Source organism: Aythya marila (genome assembly GCF_965140915.1).
Source record: "Aythya marila genome assembly, chromosome: 1".
Taxonomy (NCBI): domain Eukaryota; kingdom Metazoa; phylum Chordata; class Aves; order Anseriformes; family Anatidae; genus Aythya; species Aythya marila.
In genome coordinates, this window is record NC_139042.1 from 142030317 (window position 1) to 142052592 (window position 22276).

Consider the following 22276-nt stretch of genomic DNA (forward strand, 5'->3'; position numbering starts at 1 on the left):
AGGTTCAATGCAAGGAGGCAGACAAATCCTGGACATGAAAGTACCTCAACGTGAAAGAGGAAGGAAATGTGGAAGACGTGATTTTAACTTCATTGTGTGAGCAGCATTCAAGGAAAAGATGGTCTAAGTCACCAAAAGAATAGCTGAAAAAATGCTGAAAAATGGAGCATTTTACGTCCAAAACCTTCCTCAGCCTTCTCTAGACTCGTAGGAGGTGATATTAACTCTTTCTGCTGTCACCCACACTTCCATCCAAGCCAAGTAGGAGGCTTTTTTTGCCCAGGTCTTGCCTATGCCTGCACATTCATTCAGATCAATGAGAGGACTTTCAAGCAGCTGTTGTTGAACTGCATCATGCACAGACAAAATTTGGAGTGGCACAGTGCTAAAGGAGTGACGGGCTGCCTAGGGCAGCAGGGAGGGCTATATTTCTGCCCCACAGGTCACTAACGTGGCCCACATCACACAAGTTTAGGCAAGGAGAAAGCTAGCCTGCGTCCTTCACAACAAACATGAAGGACTATCTCAGATAGGAAGATCACTATGCATTTGCCATCTAATTCCTTCTCACCCCTTCCAGTAAATCCCAAGTCACTTGTTTAGTGCTTAGTCCAATTCTGCCAAAACACTGCATGCCTGCTCTTCTGCTTTGTCAAATAATCCTGATGGCTGCCTGAGATGAACACACTGCTGGTTCCTAACACTAATCAACCATCCCCTGCTTTCCAATTCACTTTATTAAGCATAAAATTCAGAGAGACAGAGGGCATATGAGATCCCATTTCTAATCCTGGACCATTTGGGGGATATCCTCTGTTACTTTTCTAACTATTTGCCTAGTACACATGCCTCAAGCTTCCTGTATCTGCTTAGGAGCACTTCCTTGTGTTCAGAATCACTTTTCCCCCACTTTCAGCTCAGCCGATGATTTCTATCACCCAATTTCCTTGGCTCCCTTGGTGTGTCCTTTACATACATGTAAGGCCCTGATATATTCAGTGCTTACCATCTTTCTCTACAATAGTATCATTTTTCTATTATTATTATTACTTTTAATACCCTATGATTTCCAGTGAGCTTTTTAATTTTTGGTGTTAACGTTCAGAAACAGGCACATCTCACATAGGTGTAGTCACAGAAAAGGAGAGGGGTTACTGCCAGTCTCAATAAATTTTATGGTATATTATTACTTTATATGCAGCCCTTCCTTTCCTTTCCTTTGTATTAACGAATATTTAAGATTAAAACATCACGCAACATATCATGCTGTTAGAGCCTATCTTGAACTGCTGGTCAGCTTTACTGCTCTAAAACATTCAAAATAAAATGTCAGGCCCACAACAAACATGACCTATTAGATTCACAAGATTTTATTTTTTAATGATAAACACTGGGTTATTTTGATTCCCTACACTAGAGATAGATTTAAATCATATTTTCAAAGCATCTTCAAGAACTGAAATTTCAAGTACAAGAGTAAGTACTGAGAGATTTTGGTCAAAAGTCACAGCACATGGCACATTTGTTCTCACATCTTGAGTATCTCCACCAACTAGCTCTGGTTTAGATTATTTATATCGAAGTAGTAGGGACTTTCCAACTTGAATTTCTTTATCTAACTTTTAATTTCTAAGCTCTTACACTTCTGAGCAATACTCCTTCAGCATTTTAAACATCCGTGGATTTGATTAATACACTGCCAGTTTCCTTCTCTGAATCATTAGTGAATTTAAGAAAAACTAATTGTCATCCCTGTGGCACCCTGATGTACATCCTCTCACAGTGCAGCTTGGTTACTATTACAGGTTTGCCCAGGGTAGGGAAGGAGGACCTGAGGTTTTTTGGTCATTGCTTTTTCAGTTCAATATGAATTAGGCAACATTGAGACAAAACAAATGCTTTCCAGTAACAAAGTAGCATGCATTATCTACCTTAAATGACAGCACTAAATACAATGTCATATTAACACTGCTTTACTTACATTTCTGAACCAAAGGAAACTGCACAAAGCATAAAACTAAAGGAAAGGCTACAAGCCAAGTTATTTTCCATCTGAAGAATTACTTTATCTATCTACATACTATTAACCAACATTAAGTCTCATTTTAAGTCCATTATAAAAGGCACTGCTTGTGCTTCGAACGTACCAGAGAAAGCAGTTGGCAACTGAGGGCAGGTTACTGGAAGACGAGCCTCAAGCAGACACGCATTTTCTGGAAGCACACGAAGTGTCTGCAGCCCATCCACAAACACCATACCATGCGCACTTTGTGCAGCACGGGATGTGGCAGCAGGACAGGGGTTGAGCAGCCCATTTTATTTTACTTCCCTTCCCACTGCTCATCTTGCTCTCTGCCTCCCTCCTTTGTGAGGGCAGCTCTGCCACCAGAAGACCTTGCCCTGATCTTGGTTGCTGGAAGACTCCAGAGGGACACATGAATCCCTACAAGTTGTTAGCATTTCCTTAGTAAAAACGTGGCACTGCATGACTCATCTACAGATTCATCTAGCAGATACTACTGCCGGAGCCAGACCAGAGGTCCATGTAGCCCAATATCCTGTCTTAGACAGTGACTAGCAGCAAATACTTGGAGGGTGCATAAGAATGGTACAAGCATACCATAAGGCTCCCCCCCCACCAGCTTCCAGCAAGCTGTGGCTTAAGACTTCCTGTGCCAGAGATTCTATCTTTGTGTTTAATTGCCCTCGATGAACTTCTCTTCCATGAATTTGTTTAATTGCTTTTTGAACCTATCTAGACTTCTGGCATCCACAACATCCTGTGGCAATGAATTCCAGTTTAATCATGTCTTGCATGAAAAAATACTTCCCTTTTGTGTAGGAAATTACTTCCTTAAAAACAAAACAAAACAAAAAAACCCTACCACTAAGTAAGTCTACAACTTCTGGTAAAATACTGCAGGGGCTTGAAAAGAAATCACTGCATTCAGCTGTCCTCTCTGGCCCTCTGTAGAAGGTTACTGCCTGAATATTAGACAAAGCTGCTGGTGGAAAAGGTGAAATGCCACATGGCAATAGTAGAGCCCTATATGAACTGGGAACCTGCAGTCAATGAAAAAACAGATAGGTTGCCTATGTTCTGTTGAATGCACTTGAAAAATCCTAGATTTGTTCCTTGCTGTATAGCAAGAACAGGTCTACATTCTAAAGAGTTTCTGGTGTTATACTTTTATAACTCAGGTGCTGCAATGCGGTATAAATGATCATGAAGAACATTGCTCTCTGCCTTGCTTGTACTGTTATTCGCTGTTGTGTTCCCCCCTTATTAATTACCAATGTTTCAGGCCCACAAGAAATAAACTGAAGTATAGAGAAAGAACGTAGAGACATTATATGAAACCTCTTCCTATTTACCCCTCCTTTCCCAATAACAACTCAAACAGAGCAGTCTTTCTAAACACTGTTTTTTTCCTAATACAACGGAAGTTTGGCAAACTGTACCCTCTTTCCAAAAGTGAAGTCCAAGGATGCTACCAGGGCTGATGATCATCTCTGTAACAAACCAAAGTGATTATGGTCTTTGCAGGACCAAGAGAAGACATGGTCATCAGCAGTTCCTCCTTTCTGCTAGGTAGAGCATTAAAAGGGTTGACTAATTCCCTATCATCTATCTTCCCAATCTGCAACAGTGCTTGCACCAGGAACCAGTTCACTCAATGCTATAAATAGGTCCTTAGTTATATCAGCTGAACATTACTTCACTTAACCCAAAATGAGCAAGTGGCTACCCTGCAAGGTTACACACAAATTGCTGGATTCTTACAGGGGCACCTCTCACAGATCTTGTGCCATACATGCCAAAATCATTTCCCTATAACCTAAGGGAAAATTTGTTAATTTTCTGTGGACACAAAACGAATATGGGGAGGTGCTGGGAGGCTTTGAACACTCAAGTTCTTTAGCCTCTACTCTTACTGCCAAGTCAGAGGGTTAGCAGCCTAAATGAACGCAATGCTTCCACCATGAGTGAGCCTTTTTCCAAAAACCCTCCTCACAAGGAGCCTCCGCATTTTAGTTCCTTTTGATAACACGCACTGCCAACTTGCCGCAAGAGCGAGACGTGGGGCCAGCTTCTGCTTGGATGGGTGACAGTAACTCGATAGCCGGAACAAGAACAAGACTCAGCCTTCAGTTCTCAGGAACCCAGGCCCTTCCCCTCCATCAGCTGGAGGCAGAAGTACGCCCCAAACCCATTTTATTTATAAGCGTGGCTGTGCTCTCTATTCCTGGCAACTGGTGCTCGCGGCCGGTGGCCTGGGACAGGCTGGAGCGGGGAGCACCGGGTCACCTTGCAAGTGGTAGCAGCAGCTGCCTCCTGGATCAAGCGCTTGCTACCCAGCAGCTCGGGACCGCTCTAAATTAAGTCCTCTGCTCCAGTCCCACAGCAGGGAGGGACAAAACACCACGGCCACTGCTGCTGAATGCCTGCTGGCATCCAGCAGGGCTCGCTGACGTGTCCCCTCAGCCCGCTCCTTGTTGGGACAAGCCACCCGAGCCTGGCTTCCCTGTGGCAGCCCCTGGACCATGCTTGGGCTCCAGCTGCCATGATTTCCCACAGAACTACAGCGTAGTAAATCAAACCCTCAGTGGGCCACTGTCTCTTTTTGTGGTAGTGGCACTCAGCTTCTTTCTTGGGAGGCATCCACACCTCCGAAATCCCCATGGGCTGGGTGCTGCAGGCCCGAGCAAGGAGGCTGCGCCGACGGCTGGCGCACACGTACCCCGGAGTAGCAGCAGGGGAGGGAGGGGAATGTGAAGTGTTGGGCCCCAGCTGCGAGCTCCTCTTGGTTTTGTTTTAGGGTAATTAATGTTCCCTTGAATAGCGCCAGGCCCTGGGCTCCTGTTTCTCTAGCTTTCAATGCTATCAGCCAGGCCGGGGGGGGGGCTGAGCTTCCTGCCACCCCCATTACAGGAGGCAGAGGGGGCTGGAGCCCTCCTGCAGCCCCTCACTCTGCTGGAGACAAGAACCCTCCGAGGGCCACCAGCCCCTGCATACTTATCGACGCCGCTGTCCCCGAGACAGCAGCACACCGTCCCTGATCCCGCCGCCCCTTTCTTCTCCCCTCTCCCAGCCCGAGCTCCCCGCGCGCCTGAATTGGACGCATTCCCCCTGCGCTCCCAGACGTCTCCATCCCCGCGTCCCTTGACAGAGCAATCATTTATCAAGTTGTTTCACGCGTTGTCGGGGAGGGGGGCCCCGGGGGACGGGGGTTTGTTTCGTCCCTTTGTTGAAGCTCCACAGGACCGTCCAGCTTAGTCTCCAGCCAACTGCTGAGAGTTGCCGGAGTCCAGGAGCAAATGTTAAAGGGGCTGCCTTTCATCTGCGTGCTGATCCTGCTGCCTTTTCATTTTATTCTTCCAGCTTCTGGGATGTTACTTGCTTGCACGCCCCCACGCCCGCCCTGCTATCATTCTGCATGCATGTTTTCAAGGGAGCAGGAGTTTATTTTCCATGTGCTTGTCTCTTCGCCCCCCTCCCAGACCTGCAGTCTCTCCTGTCACCAGCCCGCTCAGGCTCTGGGAGTTAAGATTTACCACTGGCCCTTTTCTCATCCCTGAATGTAAGATATCATAAGCCAAATTTGGTTACAGGCAAGTCCTGCCCATGCACCTCATCTCTTCCTTGAGTGCGCTTAGGACTACCGCAGGCTTTTATCCCCTCTCTCCCCCCCATGTGCCTGAGAGATGAGCAGCTTTCTAAATGGTATCATCAAAATACTTTTTTTTTTTTTTTTTTAAAAAGAAAAAAAGAAGAGACTTCTGGCAAAAGAACTAAGTAACACTAAAGGAAAAAAATGATGCTTCAAGCGTTCCCGTGCTGTAAATGTTCTTGTGTTTTACACATGTAGGACTGGAAGGCAGATGATCTGGTTTGCATTGCGAACTGCCCAAGGTCACACAGGAAGCCTGCGGCAGGGGTCACGTAACCCCTCGGCACAGCACCACACCTCACCTGCCAAAAGAGAGCCCTGCCCAGCTCCCAGACCCTGCCTGCACTCATTAACCAGCCACCAATGCCCACAGCATTCCTGGGAGGAAGGAAACATGGAAAGACAAATGCATTAAACCAGGGACATCTACCTGTATCCCAAAACAGAGCTCATCATTACCTGCTTGCAAACAGATGAATAAGGAGAGAAGTGCCCAAAAAGCCATGAATCCAAACAAACCATTCCTGTCCTTACACCAAAATGCATGCAAACTGCTCGCAAACCTTATGGCTGCATTTATTTTTGGAAAACTGTGGTTGTTAGTTACAGTTTGTTTTCTAGCAAACTGCCAAAACTGCCCTCTGTGCTTGAGCATGAGTATTTCTCAGCTATAGCTTGCTGTTGTCCTTAATTTAAAGACTTGACAAAACCTTCAAGGCCAAAAAAAATAATCTTACTTCCTTAGTAGCTAAGTGGCCATTGTAAATTCCACACATTTCACAGAAGAGAGGGCAGGAGCTGCCCAAGATCTGATGTATTCCTCTCACCACCTTGCCTCCATAACTCTTGCTTGCGGAGGAGAGCTGGATTCATTTGCTTCCCAAGTCAATCAACAGAGTTCATGAGTCAGCCAAGGGAATGCTGAAAAGCAAGAGGGTATGCTCCTGCCCCCAGGAACTGATTACGCTGCCTCTTAATTGTTCCCAGATTCTATTATTCCAAGGAGACTGAGCAGCTCCAGCACCAGCCAGCTTGTTGAGAACATCCACTCCACACAGCCTACCTCATCAGGCATACGGAAATTTGCATTTTTCCAAACCACAGACCTGTTAAGACTACAATGGTTATTAAAGAGAAAAACTTAGGTCTGAGGTATGCCCATCAGAAAAATAAAGCCATCTGTCTTCTGAATCAGCGCTGCATATTTTAGAATTCTGAGTCTTTTGGTTAGCACATGATCTGAAAGCAGGACAGTTCAGATCTATAATCAGTATAATGTCTAGATCAGTGATATACAGAGTAATTCCCTCCATTCTCATTCTCTACCAATTCCAGTAGCTTTAATGATTATTTTCCCCCTGTTCCCTCCTTTCCTCACCTAAATGAGCACACCCTAAGCTGCATTTCACTATTAACTCATTGTTAACTGGAGTATTTTTTGTTTTTACTTTGCCATACAGCCTCACTTACTACTACTACTTTCTCATCATCCCTGCAGGTTTTTGCCCCTCCATAGCAGTTCAGGTGACAGTGTCTGAAGCAAATCCTACATTTAGGACTGCAGAAACAACCTGAGGTCTGCCCCATTATTTATACCCTTTATAATAGCTATTAAAGGAGTAATCACATACTTCTCCATTACATTTCATTCAGTACATGGGAGAGTGTGACTAGGAAGGAGAGACAGCTGTTCAATATTGATTTTTATCTTTCTCATTCTTTATGTATCCCTATGTCTAATTTACTACAAGCCCTGCCACCAAATAAGCTATTAATCGCTTCATAGACCTTTTCCTGTGGTGTTCCTCCACACAGCATCTCAATCAAACAAGCATGAACTCTTTTCTCAACCTATTTACAAGTTAATGATTTTTAACCTGATTTGACGGATGAGAAATCAAAAAAGATAATGACCAATTGCTTGCAAAATTCACTGCTCAACTTAAACATCCATCAGCTGCACCTCAATTTGGGATTGGTTCTCATTCCTTCAACCCCACACAGTCCCTAAAGCCCCATGCTTGGGGGTTTGATGGCAGGATTTAGAACAGCACAGACTTTAAACTGTTGGTCTTCTCATGACTGCGAGAGCGTGGGAAGGTAGCAACGTACCCAGAAACAGGGAATGCAAGGAAGAGAAAGGCACCCTGACCAAAGCTGCCAGGAGGACCTGCACCACAGGCAGGCTCTTTCTTGTGGCATCTGTCTCTTGTTACCAACTTCAGCAGCAAGACCTCAGTGCTTTCTAAAGCTACAACATCATTAATACAGCTTCAGAGAGTTTAACACCAAACCTTAAATGCCACCAAGCACTACCTGGCATAAACTCACTCTGCCATTTTAAATTAACAGGTCTCACCAGTTCAGCTTTGTACTGGCAGTACCCACTGTTGTTCTTCAGCGGGCATAAACACTGGCTAATTCAGCAAACAAAAGCCATGCCCTGTGCGGAGGGAAGCACAGCCCCAATCTTCTGCAGCACAGCTGGGGTTGGAGGAGTCTTTGTCCTGTCTTCAGTTGATGCTGTAACCTGTAGGGCACATCCGTGATGCCACCTGGGACCCCTTGCCAGCCTCTCTGGGCATCCCCTATTCTCCCCCAGCTCTCACAAGATCTTGGTAAACAGCAGTGTTACCACAGCTGGGGTGGAAGCACATATCCAGAGCTGCTTCAGAGAGCACTGCCACCAAATACATGTAGTGGGAACCCACCTTCAAGAGTGTAAAGTAGGGCGAATGAAGGTTTCTTGTCAGAAAACTGGGCACAAAGCCAGACTCTGAAGTCAGTCTGGGTCCCTGCAACAGAGATGAGTGCTGAGACTGAACATCAGTATGCTTCTGTCAGCAAAACCCTCCCCTATTCCTTTATGCCTCATCCATTCCTTTGAGGGTTTCGTTTTAAGACTAAAACAGACCACCAGAAATATTCCAGTTAAAAAACAAACAGGAATTTAGCTTGAAACCTGAATTGTTTTTTTCCCCACTTCATAAGCATAGCCTCACAAAGTAAAACTAGTGGGCAAAAAGGGACTACAATCTCTTAGGTGAGGAGCAAGAGTAAAAGAGGGGAGAGCCAAGGACCTCAAGGCTGCTTTGCCACTGGAGAGCATGCCATGGCGCTACACATGCACTTAACCAAAAGACAGCCCTTTCTTTTCCTGTAGCAGCCCCACTCTCTCATTTCCTGCCCACCTTCAAACTTCTTCAGTAAATGAGGTGAGAACCATATAGCTAACAGCTTCATTCAGTGCTCAGCCTTGATTTATACTCTCAGCACCATCTGTCCTACAAAGTGAGCGCTGCCATTCTCCCATGGAAAAAGCATGTGACCCTGTAATTAAAAACGATCATCATCTGCAGGTACAAGGCAATGGATTAAAGGTTGCACAGGCAACTGTAAATCTATAGTTTCCTGTCAAGTAATTGAATTTGTAATCGTTTAGCATCAGATTCAACACAGAAAACAATAATGCACAATAAAACCCACACTATCGTGTCGCAGCAGCGTTTTGAAACAGACACCTTCTCTACCACGGCTACCACTTGAGCTCAAGTACAAATTACATTAGCAGGCAAGCAGAGAATATTGCTCTTTGAAGCACTCACTACAGGACACAAGCACTGAAAAGCATGCAGGAACAGCTCCATTTTATGGGCAGCCTACCCAAAGGCAAGTAGTTAAGAGATTTTTTTTCTCCCCCCCCAGAGCTAACAGTCAGTGCATCACGTTATAGTTAGCAGTTGGATTTTCATGGTTTCAATATTGCTTGCACCTGCCCTGTTAGAAGTTTGGGATGCTGTTTCTAGCTGGTGACATTTTCTATACTTGCAGCAGCAGTGAAGGAGAAGCATTATGGACATTAATTAGGCATACTGATATTTTCATTTTTAAAACAGAGTCAAAAAGCGAGGTTTAAGTTTGGTGTCTTGTGTGAGCTGGCTCACTCAGTTCCTCTCCATCATCCACGCAGAAACACCTTCAGAGTGATTCATTCTAGTCTAAAATAGACTCCTCTCATCTCTCAAAGATCAATTTCTCTCCACTGACAATGACGAAACCCTGCACAATCAGTCTGACATGACAGTCCACTTTCAACACTAAGTTATTCTTGCTCATTTTCTCATCCCCACCACTTAGTCCAAATCCTACACCATGCCATGGCTGGCACAACTGTTTGCTGGGCCACTCTATAAGCCAGCTCATAAAACTAACCCAGGTGAAAAATAAACTGGAGGGAAGGGGAGTTGAGTGGATTTATTTATTTTTTAAAATAAATCCACCAGCCAAATCAGCTCTCTGACTCATCTGAGTGTGGCCCCACAAATATTTGTACACACCTAAGAAGTCTCACTAGGGATGCAAGGACTAAAAATCAACAGCCAGAACTCCTGGGCTATCTGCTCTCAATTAAAAAAATAATCTTCCTGCCTAGTCTAAGTTGTTCTTAGCAAGGCAACAGCTGCTGTTTCATGTGCTCCTTACCCACAGGTACCATTTCGAATGCTTGCATGACGACTCCTGAAGTGAGGTATCAATGCACAGGCAACAACCATCCCTCAAAAACAAGCTATTCCCTACAGAATGAGAAAGGGAACTGGCAGTTTCCAACTGCCCCTTATTATCACTTCCAGTCTGAGACAAGGTTCAAGAATCACCAGTCAAAGGTGTGCCGCCACCTCAGAACTAAACACCCTTGTTTCCCTCCTCCTCCCCAGCCCAACCTCAACTTTAGCATTGTTTAGCTAGTTCTAGACCATTCCTTGCTAAATATTCTTTTAAAACATTTGTTATGACAATTCTGCTCTCTTTGTGGAGAGGTGGGAGAAGGGAAAAGAACAGAGAAAAGCATTATGCATCCTCCAGGCCATGGTTAACCTGATCTACTGTTGGCAACAGTCCTGATCCAAGCAGAAGGTTACACTAGAGACTTCCAGATATCCTTTCTGACTATGTATTTTTCATGATGCTACATTGGAGTCCCCTTATCAGTCTTTCCTGAAGTCATCTTGACAGGCTTTCCAGTCATAACGCTCTTCACAGATGATTTACACCTTCAACATCTCAGTCTCCATTTGGCATCACCCCTTCCTTGCTCAGCTGCCTCCTCTCTGTTCTCCACATGTCACATAGCACAAAGCCAGTGGCACACCATGAAGGGTTAAGGCCAAGAGACAAGCACAGCCATTGCCATTACACCTAGGGTAGGACACCAGTGTGGCAATGCTACACTACATCACGACAAGGAGCGTGATGAACAAGCATTTGGGGTTGGATGCACGTATCTATATGAATGCTAGGAGGTCCAGACAAAAGTATGGCTCAGTAATGTCCAACACACCTTGGACCTTTTGATGGAGGCACAAAGGTACCCAGGCTGAAACAGACACAAGCTACAGCACATGGTACTCCCTTATCCTGTTTGTTTCGTATCCGGAAAGTAGAAGAAATACATCTGGAAAATCAGGGTGGTCCCAGCTATGTCTGACAGAAAGGCCAGCAGGGGACAGGATTCCTCCTCTTCAGTGGAGGAAGAGCAAGCTGCTCTTGCAGGGACACATGTCAGGCCTGTACACCCTTCCTGCAGGGTGCACAGAGACTCTTGCTGGCCCTCACTCTGGGCAGGAGTCCCAGAGTACAAATAAGAGGTTGTATTTGGCAGCTGGGTATTTCTCCCACAGAAGGGCTCTGCCCTAGATAATGTCAAGCATCTGTCCATTAGCCAGAAAACGTCACAGAAGGAAACATCACCCCAGCCCATTTGCTCCTCTGCTTCTAAGGAAGCCAGAAACATCCCCAGGCAGTTCAGCATCCCCTAGCCATCCTGTGCTCCTCACCCTGCCCTTGGCAAGCCACCAGGCTAGGCAGGCCAGGGTTCACAAGCAAAGCAGTAACTATTGTGCGGCCAATTCTTCAACATCCAGATTCATCCTCCTGGCTCAACCATGTACAGCGCTACTATTTTTATATTTTTTTTTATTTGTATTGGAGGGTGGCAGTGGGGAGTAGCACGCTCAAGAGAAGATGGGGGAACTTGCACAGCCCCTGCCATTTGCTTAGCCCAGGCACAGCTTCAAGCACTGCTGCAATTGTCTAGAAATCAAACAAGTGGCTGATAGCGCCAATTAACACCTCCCAGCAGAACAATACCTCCATCGCAGCTCGCCCCATTCTCTCAGGAGCTTAACATATTGGCACCCTCAACGACTTCTCTCCCAGACAGCAGACAAACAGCAATGTGGAGGGAAGAGAGGAATCAAGGTGTACCCAGTGCCCTACCACCAAGAGAGAGGCAGCACAGAGTATTAGCAGTTATAAGACTGCATATTGGAATAAAAACTTAGGAGTTGACTTCAGACAACCAAGGAAGTGAAACTAGTTTGGAGAAACACTTTTTAGACTTGAAACTTTTTTTTTCCTAATAGCTACAAGCTAAGAAGTTTTGAGATGTATTTTTCACCAAAGAATACAGTGCCACCCTTCAAAGAGGTGGGGAAAAAAAACACATGACCAATCTAATCAAACAAATGGGGAGATTTAAATTTTCTTCTGATGAATAAAGAAGCAATAAGCATAAGAAATTACTTGCCTGTAAGTCATCTTCTTTAAGCTTCTTATGTAAACTTATATTTGCAAGTTCAACCACATGCAACTGCCTTACATTATGGCATTACAGGGCCATACTGTACTGCTTTCACAGCACTACATATTCAGAGTACAGACTGGGTACCACATCAAGCAGAAGTCATCTCTAGTTAGCAAATGGGATATCACAAAGATAAAATTCAGCTTCAGATGAGAGGCTGTTTTCTGCAATTACAGCATGAATCTGGAGTACATCAACTTGAAACCATTGGACTTACTCCAGATTTGCACCACTGTGCAGCATTATGCCTCACAAAGAGCAGAAAGGGACAATTTTTTTTTTACTCAATATCTTGTTTTATTAAAGTAATAGGGTCGTGGAGGGGGGACTCTAAGGATTAAAGAAAAGGCAAGTTTGTGGAGAGGTAGTATCTTCTATTAAATCAGCAGATTCTGGACTGGAGCTTTTTTTCTTCTTGCCTTTCCCCTAAAACTTGTTCTACCTTTTAAGTTATCCTTGCTAATTACAGTCCAGGGTGACATTGCCCATCTACCCTAAGACTTCTGCATCAGTGCAGCTGGATTGATGGCTGCAATTTGGGCACATTCCCAACACAGACAAGGCCTCGGGCTTTGCTCCTCACCAGACCCAGGGAAGTACCTCTGCTAGGACAGACCGGTAATCCCAAACCAGTTCAGCTCCCCAGCCTTCCACTACACCCCAAGGGCCTTTGCCTCAGAGGTACAACATTGAAATGCTAATCCAACTTTGTAAACCCATAAACAAAAAACAAAGAGGAGGACAGAAGAGGTAAAAAGCCTCCCTAAGCTCCATCCTCAAGCCAAATCGCTGGCATTCAAGGCTCTGCCCGGTAGAGCAGGATTTTCCCCACGTGAGCATGCCTCAAGGACTGGTATCAAAAGTGCTGTCAGGCAATAATATCTTTATGGTTAGATGCATTTAAATGGCCACTTCTACCACACACCAGAATACTCTTTGTTTCAGAAGGTCTTCTCTGAAAAAAAAAAAAATATATTTTTTGCAACAACAGACCAGGCACAGACCTGCTAGCCTTACTCACTGCTCTTTCACAACAGAATGACATCAAATATTAATAACACTAAAACCTAAACGGTTTCTGCAGCTGGGCTGAAGTCTGACCCTACAATGTGCTAACACACTCTTTCTCCACCTCCCCCAAAACCCACACTTTTCCTTCTGACGCCTGCCCACAACTTCCCAGGGACCCAGGCAGAGTAAGAGGTGGATACTGGGGCTTGGGGTCTCCTCTGGATGGTGTGGGGTGCATGGAAAGGGCAGGAGAGGTCAGCCCGAGAGGCAGGCAGGTCTGACAGCCTGTGAAAGGGGAGTATCAGGGATCTGATAATAGGGACGTGCTATCTCTGGGCTCTATAGCCCTTCTCTGGGCTTACTCTGATCTTCTTTCAAACCATGTCAGCATACCCAAGCCTGCAGATAGTCAACGTGGGGGGGATCATTTCTCACAAATGCTCCCTACTGGACAGGTCATCGCAACCATCTAATTACCCCCAAAGCTGTCCTTTTGTTTTGCACCACCCCTGTTTTCTTCTGTCTCCTGCCCTGCTTTCACAGACATTTCAGGCTGCCTGTCCTGTGGAAGCCAGGTTTTAAGGACAAAGCAGTGCCTCAGATATTTATCCTTCCAGGGGGAATTGGACAACTGAGGGCACCACTGTCTTCAGGGGAGAAAAAGAGTACAGATCCAGCAATGGGGACTGTAGGTAAGGGAGAAGCCATCCTACATGCCCCAAATGGAAGAGCAGCGATTCTTTACCGAGGTAGTTGAAGCCAGCCATGGTTAACTTGGGCCAGAAGGTCCAAGGGCTTTTTACTGCCAAGTTAAGTCTTGGATGACAGTGAAATGTGCTTAATTTGACAGTTTCATTTTAACATGTATGGGCAGAGTCTAGAAGGCGACAGCAGCAAGGGAGCAGCACTGCATTGCTATAAGGTGGCTTTCCTGCTGCATCAACCTAGCATTCAGGGCTAGGAACAGAAAATTATTATTGGTGTTCACTATTCACCCTAGTGATAAAACAACCAGTATTCAATGGTATAGCAATATTCTTACAAGTGCAGGCAAGAGTTATAAAACATTAGCATTTCACTATAAATTTCAAGCTGTGCCACACCTTTGGCATTACTCATAGCTCAGGTACTACACTGGGGTTGGAAAACACAGGGAAACTCTTTACTACTCTTTGCACATTCATTTTTAAATCTTTAATAAAATTGTGGCACTATTATGACTGCGTCCTCCTCAAACAATAGGAGATACGCTTGCTTGTATTCCTGTAAACTTGAGCAAAGCGCAGTTCTTCAAGCATCCACTGAAGAGGTAGAGAAAAAATAGTTGACCAACATGTTTAATTAGTGGAATCCTGTCAAATGCATGAGATACCTGGCTTGCTTGGGGCTGCACGTCAGTGGGGAGGGGGAAGACCACTTTGGAGGTGCAGGAGACCATCTTCTGATCTCTACTCGACTGTTTCTCCTAAAGGACTGCAAAGTGCATCATCTGTCACTGATCCTTTGCTCTTCGTCAGGTGAGACAAAGCTGTGGCTGGTTTACAATGCATACCTGGGCACCAACCTCCATAAACCCAGCACGTTCTTTGGGCTGCCTGGGGCTAAGACCTTTCAGAAGAACACTGCCATACATACAAACGGATCACCGACCCAGTAGACCAAACCCCAACTGAACTGGAGGGTAAAGCTGCCTATCATCTCCTCTTTGCAAGGCTATTGATAAGGAAGGACCACCTTGGCTGTCCAGCACTGACTGCATCACAGCCATCGCCCCCTTCTGCTCACAGTCCCCCCATTGGAGAAGCTGCCCTCTCCATTTCACACAAGTGCACCCCAGGCATGCAGGGCAGTGAAGGGTTAATTTAATTAGTTCTCTGTGTGCTCAAAGAATTACAGGCAACTTCATTTAATTATTAAGTAGCCAATCAGGTAATCTCTGTATCTGATTAGCACGCTAATGAAATAATGTCTTCCAGTTCAAAGCTGTCATTCCAATCAGGAGACAGCCCTTCAGCTAGAAGGAAAAGCTGGCCAGGTTTCCATGGGCTCCAAGGCTTTTGGATTTTGAGGAGGGGATGGGAGCAGGGAGATGGAAAACCTTTCCGCCTTCCCTCTCTCGCCTCTGCCTTTGCAAGGAATATAGCACAGCTCTCCCTTCCAGACGGGCGAGCACATTTGCTCCGGAGAGGCTCCCTGATGCTCCAGGCAAGCGTCCAGCATCACCACCACGCGCCCCTTCCCTCGCGCTCCCCCATGCCCAAGAATACCCCAGTTGGTCGGGAACCAAGAGCCCGGAGAGCGCGAGGCCGTTCGCGCAGCGCCTAGGCACTGCCAACCGAGAGATCTGCTAAATATGTGGGGCATGACTCTGCTATGGTCCACATGGGAAAAGAGTCACACAGCAAAGCCATTATAGCACTAAGAGGAAGCCAGAAAGCCTCCTCCCTCCCTCCCCCACGCCGCTCTCTGCTCCTGTGTCATATGCAGTTATTTCCAGCCTGGGGAAAAGTGCAAGGCGGCAGCTGTCACACGAGGCAAGGACTTGCCCCTTTTAAACAGGGATTTCAGGACTAAATGACCCATTACAATTAACACAGCTGCAAGAACTGGGACACTTCCACACAGCCCGAGAGGGGGTTTGGCGGTGGGGGAGGACAGGAGGAGAAGCAGAGGGTTAGGCTCGTACTCCCAAGACCTGGCATGGAGTCTCCGACCTCTCCGCTTCTCACGTATTAGCTCAGCTGTCCTCTCCCAACTGCTGCGGCTCAGCCTCTCCCCGGTGCCAGCAGCCCAGCTACAGCACTGAGCCATGGTGAGCAGCCCAAGCCCACCACAACACTTTCTGGAATGGCCCCTTGCGCTCCAGGCTCCTGCTCGGACCCCTTCTGCTCTCCTGGGCTGGAGCAGCACAGCTGCACCCATGCTAACTTTTAATTAGACAGCCCAGGTTTATCACAGTAGCTGCAGCAGGATGTGGTTCAGCACGACCACGCCACCCGAGTATTTACCCGAGGAGCCCAGCAGACGATGCTGTCCAAGCTCAAGCCTACGCTGCTGCGAGTGTACTTCTGCATGTCCTCTGCTGCCAGTTTAAATGCTAACTCAGCTAATATTGTCACAGCTACCAGCACGCCTTTGCTTTGTAGTGCAAGCATCCTCATTTCTGAGAGCAAGATCACCTTCCTGGTGACACTTGCCCTCTCCCGGCACATTTCCCAGGAAAAGAAACACAGCCTCCAGGACGCTCACACCACGCAGCAATAGTTTTGCTAAGCCACCGCACCGAAAATGAACGCGCTTACAGGAGAATCCCAAGAGGGAGCAGAAAAATTGCAGGCAGTCTCCAGACAGCCAGCTAGACAGCTGGCTTTCTATGAGAACGCTGAAGTGTTGACACTTTTTGTTGACCCTTTTTTCCTGAGCATATCCCAGAAACTAGAAAAAGGACTGCCAAACGGGAAGACGCATCTCCCTCTCTTCTCTCTGCTGACTGCGGCCATTCCAAGTGAAGGAAACTGGTTAGATCAAGAAATTCAGGCTTGGACAGCACAATGAAGCATCCACTAATAATCAATCCCTTCACAACAGCCTTCCTGCCAACTGGCTACAGACTAGGCAGTGATTATAAATTGTAGTTACTTCTCTGAGGAAAAACAACAACATCATATGGTGATCCTTTAATTCTGAAACCAGTCCCGCTTGCAAAAAGACAAGTTCTCCTAAATACCCATTCTGAAAAAAAGAAAAAAAAAAAAAAAAACAAAAAACCACAACTCAGCCCTGAAATCCAAAGCCTGGATCCTCCTGGCTCATGCTTTGCTAGCTACAAAGAGATAAAACTTGTGTCATTAACGTTAGCCAACATTTCTGAAGATGCTGAGGGGGGAGTTTGTTGGCTAGGAAGATACCATCATTGCCCTCATATTCCTGAGGTTCTGCTACCTCAGGAAACACACACAGCAGGGCCTGCCGAGGCGGTCCCGCTTCACCACTTATTAACCAGCACGCAGATGCAATTCGAGCCCGACTGAAGCACAAGCAACTGCAGCAGCCACCTGGGGACCAGCGTTCCCCGGCAGCCGGTGGCAGGGCACATTCCAGCCCGGTCCCCAGGCACTGCAGCAGGGCGGGGAGGCGCAGCATGACCTGATCTCCACCTCCGATAGCACTGAGCCCTTGTCCCAGCCCCTCTTGCCGCCACCCTTACCACGGCCAGGCTACAAAGAGCAGGGTGCAGATACCCAGCCACACGCGTGAAGGGACTCCCTTGCAACGCCACGGCTATTTACGGATCAGCCGCCATCCAAAACTCCCCAAAATGAGAAAGTCCGGGCGTTTGGCAGGTCAGGCGCTTACTACAGCGAGTGGTTTGTTCCACCAAGGGACTCGTAACACCCTCCCAAATTACACATTGCCCTTTACAGGACACCGCAGCAGCTGGAATCGGCTCCCTTCTCACATTCCTTAATAAGCACTTCCATCGGAGAGCAGGGTGGATGTAGGGCATCAGCTGCAGTTAATCATAACCAAGCACTGTGCTCCCTTTCTCCATGCTCCACAACACTATCTGCGGTCTAAGAATATCAAGCACCACCCTGCCGGGGCAGGGGGAGTCGAGTGCTCCGAGCTCCCCGGCACTGCAGGTCTCTCCCTGTTACAGGAGACTTTCACTCTGCCTCCCCCAAGCAACAGCCTTCAGCGGGGCCCCCAATAGCTGGTTGAGATCCTACAGATCATGGAAAGATAATCCATTGCGGTACTAATGCACTACTGCAGCTGTCCATGGAGAAAATCCCCTTTCAACCAAAAAACCCCCTCAAGCCCTTTGATCCTCTCCAACACACAATTATCTTAAGGGCAAAATAGTCTTCTGTGCCTCGGCACCTTGTATCAGGCTGAAAGAAAAGAAACCGAGACTGCTATTCCGTGTTTATTCTACACGGCTGCCCTGTCCTACAATCAGGCTCCTTCAGCACGGGCAAACAAATCCCGATGGAGAGATGCCTGCATATGCTGGATGACCAGTGCCTAAGAGAAACTTTGCGGGGTGGAGGGAGAAAATGAAGTGTGTTTTGTGTTTCTTTTTTGGAAAAACAAACAAACAAACAAAAAAAAACCCTGAATTTTTAAGAAAGACTATCAGACAAACTTTTCATGATTGTTTTTGTGAGCTACAGTCAACTACACTGAAATTAAATCAACTGATTTCAACTGCATGGTCAGGTCTGACTTCAGAAGGAGCAAAAAACTACCATCAACATTTAGCTTAAAGAAAAAAAAAGTTTAAGTTATCATTCTGGTTAGAAAAGAAATACAGCAAGCTTTCATTTAGTGCCAAAAACCAACCCCCAAAACCTTTCACAGAGGCTTGTCAGGGCTCTTCCCCAGGTGCCCCCCTTATTGTGTGACCTCTTGCTACCTGTGCAGTTTCGCTCCACCTGCTACCCCCAACTGCAGGGTGATAAGCATTGCTTTCAGCAGAAGGGTCAGCTATAAAAAGCCCTTCCCCTCCCCGCTGCCTGTTTCCATTCCTGTGCCACTGCTTCAGCCCTGCTGGTGCAGCCCTTTGCAGGGCTACGCACCAAACCACCTTGGGGAGCTGGCCCCAGTTAAGCATAACTCAAAAAAAAAAAAAAAAAAAAAAATATATATTAACCCTAGTGAGCCATTTTACCACCATCAGTGAAGAATACAGGACAAATGCTTGAGAATTCACATCATCAGCTTTTAACAGACACCAAGTGTGAGCTCACACTAACAAGACAGCAAAAATGGCCATCCACTGAACAACACAAAATTAGAAAAACAATACAAAGTCAGTTCTCTAACCCCCTGAAATCCTTCAAATTTCAAAGTCTAGTCTTGAGTACCTTTATGTCAAGATTCTCAGAAAGCTGTTTAAAAATCCCGAAGTATTACTGCTTGTGCACATTTCTCCATCCATCTGCCATTAATAACTTCTGAATTCGTCTGACTCAGCTATGAGTGATGGGAGTGCAGAGGTCTTGAACACAGTTTCTATACAGGTTGCTCACCATATCTACCTCCTGCACAATCACCCCAAACACATGTACAAGCTCGCTTGGCTGCTCAGGGCTTGGCTAGCAGTGAGTTGCACGGGATGAGTAATGAGCTTTACAGGAAAACAAGGGAAGAGAGGAAAAGCAAAGAAGAGCTTTGGAATAAGTTAGTTGTGGGGACATACAAGGCTGTCCAGACTGTGAACCTGTATGAAATCATGACAGATTTTACTTTTAAGTGCAATGTCATTTGTCTTTCCCTTTTACAGTGCCCATATTACTTATTCGGGTGTCTTGATGCAAGCTATATAGCAGGCCTAATTCAGCAAGGGTTAGGTCCAAGTGAGGTCTTAAAATACCACAGAAAACATGGCAGGGGTCTTGCTTACTGGTCTTTCTTCTTTAGTTTTTTGTGTTTGAACCTTCACAGCACACCAGAAGAGGGAGCCTTTCACTCCTCTCCCATGTTCATCATTTGTTTTATATTAGCAACAATGACAAGCTCTATTAAGAGTCAAGCTCCTAAATTGAACTCTTACCCTTTGCCTCCTAAAACAAACAAACAGAAAACCCAAGCAAGAAAGAAAAAGCTCTTTCCTTTGTGTTATCGATATATAAATATTTTTTGCTGCCACAACTTGCTGAGTACAGGGTTCACCAGAAATGAAGAAGCCAGCTTTGCCTTCCAGTCCTCTGGCTGCACAAAGCTCTACCTCCTTTAGAGCAGGCTTCACTGGAAAGAGCCAGAGAACTAATGTCCTTACCAAAGTGGAGGAAAAAGACCCTCCAATGCTCCTTCCGCATCACCAGCCCCAGGACCAAACCAAGCTAAGGCTGTAGTTTTAAGAGCTGTGGTGGATCTACCTTGGCAGCTGATGGCCTCCGAAACCATGAGGTCCCCCTTGCCACTGCTGTGTCCCAGTATCATTCCACAGCACCCGAGAGCCGCAGCACCAGAAGCAGTACTAGGGCAAGAGCTTGAAACGCAGCAGGGACTCCCTCCTGGCAGCAGGAGCCCACGGCACCAAAGCTTCAAGTCCCACAACTGCCTTAGAGGTGCCCGTGCCATCCTTCCCGCAGGGCCTAGCGCACCAGCTGGACCACAGCAGCTACAAAACAAAGGCCTCACTACCCTGTCACTAAGTTACCACTTCAACATAGTTAAGAGCTGAACCAGTTTAAGTACACCTAGCATGAAGAGCTTGTGCTGTTCAAACCACCCATAGGATGGTGTTAAACTGGTGGCTGGTCCCACAACAGAGGTGGTCTAAAGCATGCCCCTTGTGGTTCACATCTTTTGGTATTCGCTGCCATGGAGTATACTAGCAGCATTGTTTTTTATTCAGGGGAAAGCTGGCATTTCAGCTAGGCATTTGTAAAATGTAAAGAGTTTGTAAGGGAGTTGCCTGCCGCGTGTGGCTGTTGGGCCACCTCTGAGCAGCGCTCGCAGAGCAAAGACCTGGGCTGCAGTAGGCCTGTAGCGTCGAACTACTCCCCTGTCCCCCATAAAGGGGAACTTAAAAGCACAGATATACACAAAGTGCATGGAAACCACAGTAAAAATGCATGTTCTGGAAACAAGCAAAATGCACTAAAATCACTTTTCCCTCTCAGCTGTTTTCTCCTCCTCACACAAAAGGCTGCAAACCCCTCCTAATTGCAGGAATACTCCACCTCGCAAAGCCTGCTAGCCCGGCCCTTCTTCCAAGGAACTGGGGAGAACTGGGACACAATAGGAAGGAGACTTGCTAAAGGGAATAGATCTGTTAAATTAACACATTTTCTGTCAACCAAATCAGCTGCCCCCAGTGCCATTGTTGGTGAAACAATGGAGACCCCAGGAATGGGCACCCATTAAAAGGAACAAGCCTGCTGAAAGGATACACTCTAAGGCACAGTGTTGTGTGTTTAACAGGATTCTCTACTGTAAGGAAGGAGGAATCACTGGGCTGCATTGTTCTCGCCATCACAGCAGATGCTGTTTCTGCTGGTAACGAGGGGGAAAAATAATTTTCATAAATACCTACAATAAGACTTAAACTATAAACTTTTAATTCAGGAACTTTTAACTCCCTGGCTGTTGTTGTTTCTCCCCAGCCCTTTTCTTGCAGAGATTTTGCCTGAAAGAAGTCTATGAAAGCATCCATTGCCATTACAAAAGTTAATTCTTCACCCTTCATGCAGGCACTTAACAGATGCCAGGGGCAGAATGGCACAGCTCTGCGGTATTATTTGTAGGGAGAGAAAGACCACAGTTAAGCAGGTCTACACATAAAGCTGCAACACTTCTAAGGTGTTACTTTTAGCTGGTTTAGTTAGAGCAAATTCCAAAAAGAACAAACTCGAGGCCTAATTTAGATGCACTATGCAGAAGTTTACATCAGCTTCATTAAATTGGTACAGGTTTGTGGTAGTCAAGACTCTGTAAACAAAGCAAACCGCTAAGTCAGATTTAAGTTACTACACACAGCATATTTTTTTTCCGAGCAGGGAAAGATTTACACCAGATTATCTTAAATTGGTTTTAAAACAAATTCAGCTTAAACCATTTAACTTGTGGGCACACAAACATTTCAGCCAACAGATACAGTTTCCAGTCAGCAGTGTTGCTGGAAGAGATAGTTAGTTAGTTGCCTCCAACCAACGACACCGTAGAAAATCTGTGATTATCAAACTCCATGTACTCTTATCCAAATCTCTGAAATTTATACTCACTTCCTCTTTCTGCCTTCGACTGCTACAGTCGTTCTCTGACTTCCCTGTCACCTATGTCAGATCCATTCAAAACGTTGCTGTCAAAATAACCTTCCTTACCCATTGTTCAGACACCCTTTTTTCTGCACGCAGTCACTTCTCATTTCTTTTCAGGGGCTTAAGATAATGTTTTAACTCACGTATCAGCCTCCTAAACCACCTATTCCTTTTTTTTT

General features: G+C 46.1%; 1 protein-coding gene across 2 annotated transcripts in view; it reads right to left on the reverse strand.

Annotated features, from left to right (window-relative positions):
- The window catches only part of CECR2 (CECR2 histone acetyl-lysine reader), a 93163-nt gene that overhangs the window by 65264 nt on the left and 5623 nt on the right, over positions 1–22276 (reverse strand). The gene's annotated exons all lie outside the window — the stretch shown is intronic.